The sequence below is a fragment of the Ostrinia furnacalis genome, unplaced genomic scaffold, assembly GCF_004193835.3.
Source record: "Ostrinia furnacalis isolate ACB-3 unplaced genomic scaffold, ASM419383v2 OfSCF0526, whole genome shotgun sequence".
Classification (NCBI taxonomy): Eukaryota; Metazoa; Arthropoda; class Insecta; order Lepidoptera; family Crambidae; genus Ostrinia; species Ostrinia furnacalis.
In genome coordinates, this window is record NW_021130765.1 from 203,215 (window position 1) to 211,037 (window position 7,823).

Genomic DNA, 7,823 nt, shown 5'->3' on the forward strand with positions numbered 1-7,823 from the left:
CTAATTTGTTAGCGAGTCACGTAACTTTTTAATTAATTTATAATTTGACCAACAGCAAGCTTCTAATGGACGACAAACATAATGCATTAGTGACGTGACGTCATAAAGTTTACAACACACCTGGGATTTCCTATTTTAGCCGCCTTACCCACCCTTGACAGATAGAATATAATTTAGATAGTCGCAAACATAGCGTCAATTTTCACTCGACATTGGCAGAAATAAACCTCCCAGAGAGGTTTGGTTGCCATTAAAAAAAAATAGCACTTAGCCTAAAACTTGGAGAATAATGTAATGTCGATTTAATTGTAGTTAGAATTAACCCTTTGACAGGAAAAGTTGTTTTTGTTGCATTTCTATTAAATTAGATAAATTTCAAATTTGATAGTCTACAAAATTTACTAAACATATTGTCAATCAAAAGACAATTTATTAACATTTAGCTATCTACGTCAGAATATTATATGCCTAGTACCTACCTAAACATTATAAATATCTTCGAAGTGATAGCTGTTCATGAACGTGTTTAGCCGATCCCAGTCTAGATAGAAAAAGCTATCAAAACAACAGTTGTTTTAGTTTGCTATTAGTTTTATTAAGCAATTCTCAGTCCACTGAACTCTCTCATTTAGAAGTTTACAGTTTTGATAATTTAGTGATCTCCTAATGAATGTATGGCGAAGAAAGTGTTATTTCCAGTGTTACTAGAATTCAAAAAAGTTTTTACGCTAAGGCACGCAAATAAACGCTCCTGTTGGCGGTTTGCCAAGGGAACCCAAACACTCGGCACACGTAATTTTAAGAGATAAACACGGTATAATCTATGTATGCGGGCTTGCAAGATGAGTTTCTTGACATTTAGATCGCCAAAGAGTTCCTTTACCTCATTAGCAAGTTATTAATTGATTTCGTCAACAAATTATGCGTGATTTCCCATCGGAAATGTTTCTGTAATAAGGCTGCAAGATGGCTGCGTAGGAAAGAAAGTATTTCAAAATAGCCTCTATGCAGTTTTCCAGTACCTATAAGCGAGAAATATTGATGACATCGGAATCTTCCAGGCATCACAGGATGTCGACTACCAACAAGGTGACCGAGTTTTAGGATTCATTCATCTGTTTTGCTCATAGCGAGAAGCTGGCATGAGCAAGGGCTACAAAAGTAGAGACAGACCTTGAAAATACGGAAGCACTTAAGATACGTCCTACCTGGGCCCGCAGCGCAGGTACGAATTTTCAAGGAATGATGGTATTTTAATTCAGTATTTGACGTATTCATATACGGAAAGGATGAGGTCATCAAGGAGTTTTGTATTCTGGTTTTCTACAAAATTCTAAATATTCCACTTCCTCTGCATTCATGTGTGATGATGTGTTAGCAGCAGCGTTTCGTAGGTATTAAACGCTATCAGCGCTAATTTGGACAACATTTAAATTATGTGCGTAAGATTATTTCTCCGTAGTTAGGTATAACGAGATAGATAAAAATGCCAAGAGCACGACCTCAGCAACAATTCCAGATAAAACTCTAGTAGAAATACTGCAGAATCGTAAAACTGTAGAACTCATAACAAGCATAGCGCACGTACGCGGAGACAATGCTCGCAAAAATGCAGAACCCACGTGACGCTGCAGCTTGGAGTCAGCAGATATCGAAAACATCCGTGATGTCATGTTTGTCTCGTCCGACATTGACTCAATACCGGTCATCACCTATTAGTTTTCGTGATGAAAAAACCCGCTGATTCATTTAAGAGGAAAACGGCTACACAGCACTTGCTGTGCCAACTGTGAATAATTTCGAATTAAATTCGGGTCTGAGACCCTTGGCCCTCCTGATTGGATTTCAGATAAATATGCAAATAAAAGAAAAATTAGCCGTGTGGTGACGGCAGAGTAGAATACATTTGTCACCAACCCCTACTCTTCCCGCGGGTGTCGTAAGAGGCGACTTAGGGACTACACATCAAACAGAGAATGGGCAGCAGCGCTCTCTGAAAAACATCAATCTTTTAAACTGCGATCTCCAACCCGCCTGCCAAGCGTGGAGATTATGGCAAAACCCTCCACTATAGTGGAGGAGGCTCATAGTCCAGCAGTGGACTGTAAAGGGCTGTTGATGTTGATGATGTTGATGATGATGAAAAGAAAAATATATGGACGGAGCAACTGAACAGAGCAATTCATGGGTTAATCATATCTGCGTAGAATTTCGGCAGCTTTAGAGAAATCACTTTTTAATAAGAGAATGATATTAGGCATGGACACGGTTTGTAGCGTGTTTTATAACCCTTCATTAAGCTGTATTGAACTTATTATTATGAACATGAATAAATAATAACTATTGATCTTTCGAGCTGGCCTTGTAACATTTTACAACAAATAAAAAACACACGGGCATGGACGCGTAGGTCTGTTCTATTGCAAAAATGCGGGCACATTGTTCGCTATAAGAAAATACCATTAAAATGAAATGTTTTCATGTGAGGTTTCTGCTTATTTACCATCTTAGTAAAGAAAATTCCACAATTTTGAAAAATAAACTGTAGATTTGATCAAATTAAACAATAGGAATTCTGCAATCAAACACTCATTTGAAAACTGGTGGATCCTGATTAAATTTAAAATTTCATACAACAGGTGTGTGAAAAATTGGTTGCTGTCAAGTTCACCGATTTGTTTAATTTAACAGCTAAATTAGTCTGAGCTTGTCGTTTAAGCATAAAGGTTTGAGTTTTAGAATAAGGAAGATCACATAACTTCATCTCTTTTACTTTGTATTGAAAGCATTGCCTGCGGCCACGTAGGGCGAGCAACTTCACTGCTCGGTGACCACGGAGCAACCGTCTACCGTAACAAAACCGAACCGGTTTCCTGCCGCCCTTTATATTTCAACTTACCGCGACCACCAGATTGAAGAAAAATAGCACATATTTCACAAAACTCGTTCCACATCCCATCGTGAATACACTGTGAACGTATCTGAGTCACACAAGAACTTCACAAGTTGACACACGAGGGTCTAAACACGACAACCGCGCACAACCTACCAGCTGTGTAAGCCAAAAGCGACTGAGTTCGGAGTAGTAAAATGAACGTTGAAGGGAGATCGCGTTGGCGACGCTCTCCCCGCGCTCCTCGTAGGTACTCATGAATCGTGACCCCTCATTCACCTGTTCGCCATCTCGCTTGCACTAATTGGTAAGTGTATATTCTTTGCGTGCCGTCTCGCTCTTGTGTTTTCATCTCTAGACGGGATTCTCGGGTTGTGTCGGGCGGGATGTTTTGGATTCGGATTTTTTTCTGAAGACGACTCATGGAAAACACGTTTGGTATTTAATATCGGTATGTACCTATGATACGTCTTGGGACAATACTAAGAATCATTTTGTGTGAAACTCCATAGTAGGTAGGTAGGTACCTATCATAAATTCATAATGATGACTAACCTACTCACTAACTTGAAAACGCAAATAGGTTACCTATACCTACTTACCTACTTACCTACTGAGATAAGTAAAATTTTAAGATGATTATGGAAACAATAAAACAACTTTTAATTATTTCTTTATTTTCATTAGTTATTACTTATTCCTGGTTAGGTAGGTACAAGCTTTATTGCAAAACTTTTAAAAGTTTGTCACTTTTATTCATGAAACAGCACAATAGACAGCACTAGCATAGTACCTACAGTAAATTGAATACTGGTGCTACCCTACCGGTAGCAAACTTAGCAAATAATTAAATAGGTAAGCTTAAATTATTAGTTTAAGTTTTAACATATTTTACCTATTTTTTAGTTACCATGAATGATTTTCACGGGTAGCCTACAAAATGTCCTACAACGCGTAGGTAAAGTTTTCACATTTTGTGTCGAATAGTCATGTGACGTAATCACGTAACGAAAAATTGGCATGTGAGTTTTGTCTGGTGAGGGCTCTGTAAATTGTTTTAAGAACCTGCCCCCCAATTATGTAGGCTTGTCGGCATTCACTTTCGTTGATGCAAAAAGCTGAGTGGACACCGTTGCCATAAAACAACCTGCGCAAACGCAGCAGAGAAAGTCGGCCCACGCACAACACTTTCCAATACACGCGCCCTATTGGGCGTGGCAATGACAATAGCAACAGCCTTACACTGTTTGATGGTCAAAGCTTTTACCTGAGCCCCGATTACGGTAACTTTTATAACGTCTACAATCCAGACGCGTTTCTGATTCTGCGATACGATTGGTCAAAACAGCTGACGTACGCTGTTGAACGACCAATCGAAACGCAGAATCGAGAAGCGTGTCTGGATTGTTGACGTTAAAAATTACCGTAATCGGGGCTCTGATATGGTAACATTATCTCGTTAACCCCTGGTGCACCGGTATTGCGAATGTGCAAGTGCAACTGATAGGGCTGTGACTGCTGTGAGATGCCAGAATAAGCTTTCAATTAGTTGTTGGGCTATCAGCTTCCAGAGTGTAATGTGAGTGTTTCTATGACAAATTATAGGCTTTGCTGCCTGTCTAACCCAGCTTGTGCTGTCTGCACTTGAATGGAACTCTATTACCTACTCATTTGTCAATGAAAATTATTTTGTCCCTGCATCACAGATCCCAATCTCGACAGATCGCACATTGTTTACAATTACAATCGAATAATTATAAATTTTGCAGTAGTTATACCTACGAGGCTAGAATATAAACTGTTTGAAACAATTAAGATGGGCTCCTTACGTAACTGTGCAATAATGGCGAAGGTCACCCGACATTATTATTTTGTGACTCATGGAAGGCTTGAAACAAGTTATTCTTTGAATAAATTACGTAGTTTATGTATTTGTACTACAGCAATAAGTTATTCTAATAATAAAGAATTCTATAACATTCTCGTTTAGGCAAGTGTAACTGAGATTGTATCAATAATGAACGTCCTGTTATTTTGAATACGAAATCTAAAAGTTCCATAGCGAATTAGTCAACAAAAGGTCAGCAGTTAGCGACTAACCAGCAGAGATATAAAATCAGTAGGTACCTACCAACCACAGATAATATAATACTAGTGTACCAACCTACCACAATAACAACACTTGTGTGTGATCGCATTTTTATTTTAGCTGCCCACACAGACAGATAATACTATTTTATCTGTGTATCATAAATAGAGTTTAGACATTCATAATGGAGCCCCATGACTTCCAAGAAGGTCTGTTGTAAACAAAGTCCAGTAGGTAACAGTAAGTTTCATTAACTTTAAATCTCGGGGGATTACCGACCACGAAGAAACTACTTAATATGCTGGGTTGCACCACACCATCATACCAACTGTGATCATACTTTAACTTTAACAAACGTCAAAAATCTGTCAAACTTTACACAAAAAGCACCGGATCGTTATAGTTAGGTACGGTCAAAGTTAAGTAAGTGGTGCAACTCAGCCCTAACAGGTAGGTACTCAAGTTAAAAAAGTACCACAAACATTAATTTAAAATGGACATGGAGCATGGACTACTGGACAAGAATAGCCGGAGGATTGTAATAAAACTGAAAAGTTATCCTTCCTTTTAACATTTGATTAACAAAAAATATAACCGACTCCAAAAAACCACCTATATACCTACATAAATATTAATTCGTCCTAATAAATAAGTAGGTTATTAGTAATTATTTTTCTACTTTTTAATGTTGGTTTTTTGGAGTCGGTTTTATTTTTTTTAATAAAATTTTGCTTATTTATTGCTTTTTAGTTAACTAATTATTACCTTGATGTTACCACTGAAGGTAGGCAGTACATTGAGACCATACTCTTCATGTCTAGTGTAAAATAATATTCCCTACAAAATACAGGTTACCATATAGGAAACCTAAAAAGACCTTAAACCGTCAGCCCACCTTAAAAACATGAAAGAATACAACTGTTGGTCTATTTGTACTTATAATTAGAGATGAAACGGATAGTTGTTTGGCCGGATACCGGATACCGGATATCCGGCCAGCTGCTAGGCCGGATAGCCGGATATCCGGCGGCCGGATAGTTGGTCCATTGTCTCGTTGCATGTCGTGACGAGTATAGGGCCGCACAGGTGCTTCGAACGCGATCAGTGGGTCTATTAGTAGAATAGACTAGTCACACTTTTGGAAAATCGAATCCGTCCGAATAGAATGTCAGATTTTGCCACTTGTCTAGGGGGCAGATCAATTCAATTTCGGCTGCAATCGTGAATGAAAATGAAAATGAAAAAGTGTGTGATTGAATAGCGAAAATTCAACTATACTGGTCATCACAAAAATCGGCCCACCTACGTTTATTACGTTTTACAGGAAAACTCGTTTCTACTGACACAGTCATGGTGCCCCAACAATATTGGTGTTAATTGAAAGCCCAATAAATATCCTTAAAGAAAAACACATTTAATTTCTTAATAAACGATTAACATAAACGCGATATACAATAAATGTGACTTGAAAAAAGACCTCACTTTGGGCTCACCTCTGGGATCAATTAGACCAATTTTTATGGTTATAAAACCAAATAATGATCTCACGTGTCCTCTTTAACATATGGATAGCGATTAATCCCAACTTAACAGTTTTATAGCCATAAAAGTCGGCTCAAGCGTAACTACCTATTTTTTGAAGAAGTGACTCTGGATTCTTCTACAGACACATTTTTGGGGTAAAACCCTTTCCTTTAATGAAATGAAGTTTAGAACTAGGCTTTAATATTGGTGGGAAGTGGGGATGCATACGTTTGAAAGTGCTTGTCGCGGGAGGGTCGATCTTTGTGATGGCCAGTGTAGTTGCATTGTGTCATCAGACCATCAGTGAAAAAAAAAATGGCCTATTTAATTTGGCAATATTTCGACATTAACAGATATTTACTATTTATCTATGTATTCGTCATTAGAGTGAATAGCCCAGAAAAATAAATTAGTTTTGAAAGGCCTTAATATGGCTTTTTTGTAACTTTTTGGACTTTAAATAAAAGCCTTCATTATTGTAAGCCATTTTATTGATATTTACCTCAAAGATTAATGTATTTCATTTTATTAATAGGAAATTGTCGTTTTTTTTTAATATCCGGTATCCGGCCGGATAGTGAGTTACTATCCGGTATCCGGCCGGATAGTAAATTAGGGCCGGATATCCGGCCTACCGGATAGTTGCCGGATATCCGTTTCATCTCTACTTATAATATTTAAAGAATTATCCTCTAACTCCTAAGCATTAAGGAGTTTTACCTTCTATCATCAGCTCATCAATATGAGATGATGATTTCCAGGAGCAAATATATGAATAACTTAAGAAAAAGTTTGAAAAACGATATACGTGCCTATAAAATTTGAGGGTTGCTCTCGATTTCCCTAGGATCCCATCATCAGATCCTGACTTGGTGACAATGGGACCACCTCAGAAGTGTACCCTATCGAACAAAAAAAGAATTTTGAAAATCGGTTCATAATTGGCGGAGTTATCGCGTAACAAACATAAAAAAAAAAAAAAACATACGGGTCGAATTGAGAACCTCCTCCTTTTTTTGAAGTCGGTTGAAAAGCAGTGTCGATTGGCATAGTGGCGGGTAATTGCGAAGACCTTACTTCCGACGCCGGCTAGCAGGGTTGCCAGCTGCTGTGCCTCACTCTATTATGTTTCGCTCTATGATTATTTTGTGTTATCTTATATCAACCCATGTCCCCGATTTGGAACTAGACCCCTGACTGAACTTAACCTCTTGCTTGACTAGCAGGGGTAGTCAAGCAAGAGGTTAAGTTCAGTCAGAGGTCTTGTCCAGTCAAGTCCAGAAGAGTGGTATCTACTGTTTACATATAATATTTCAA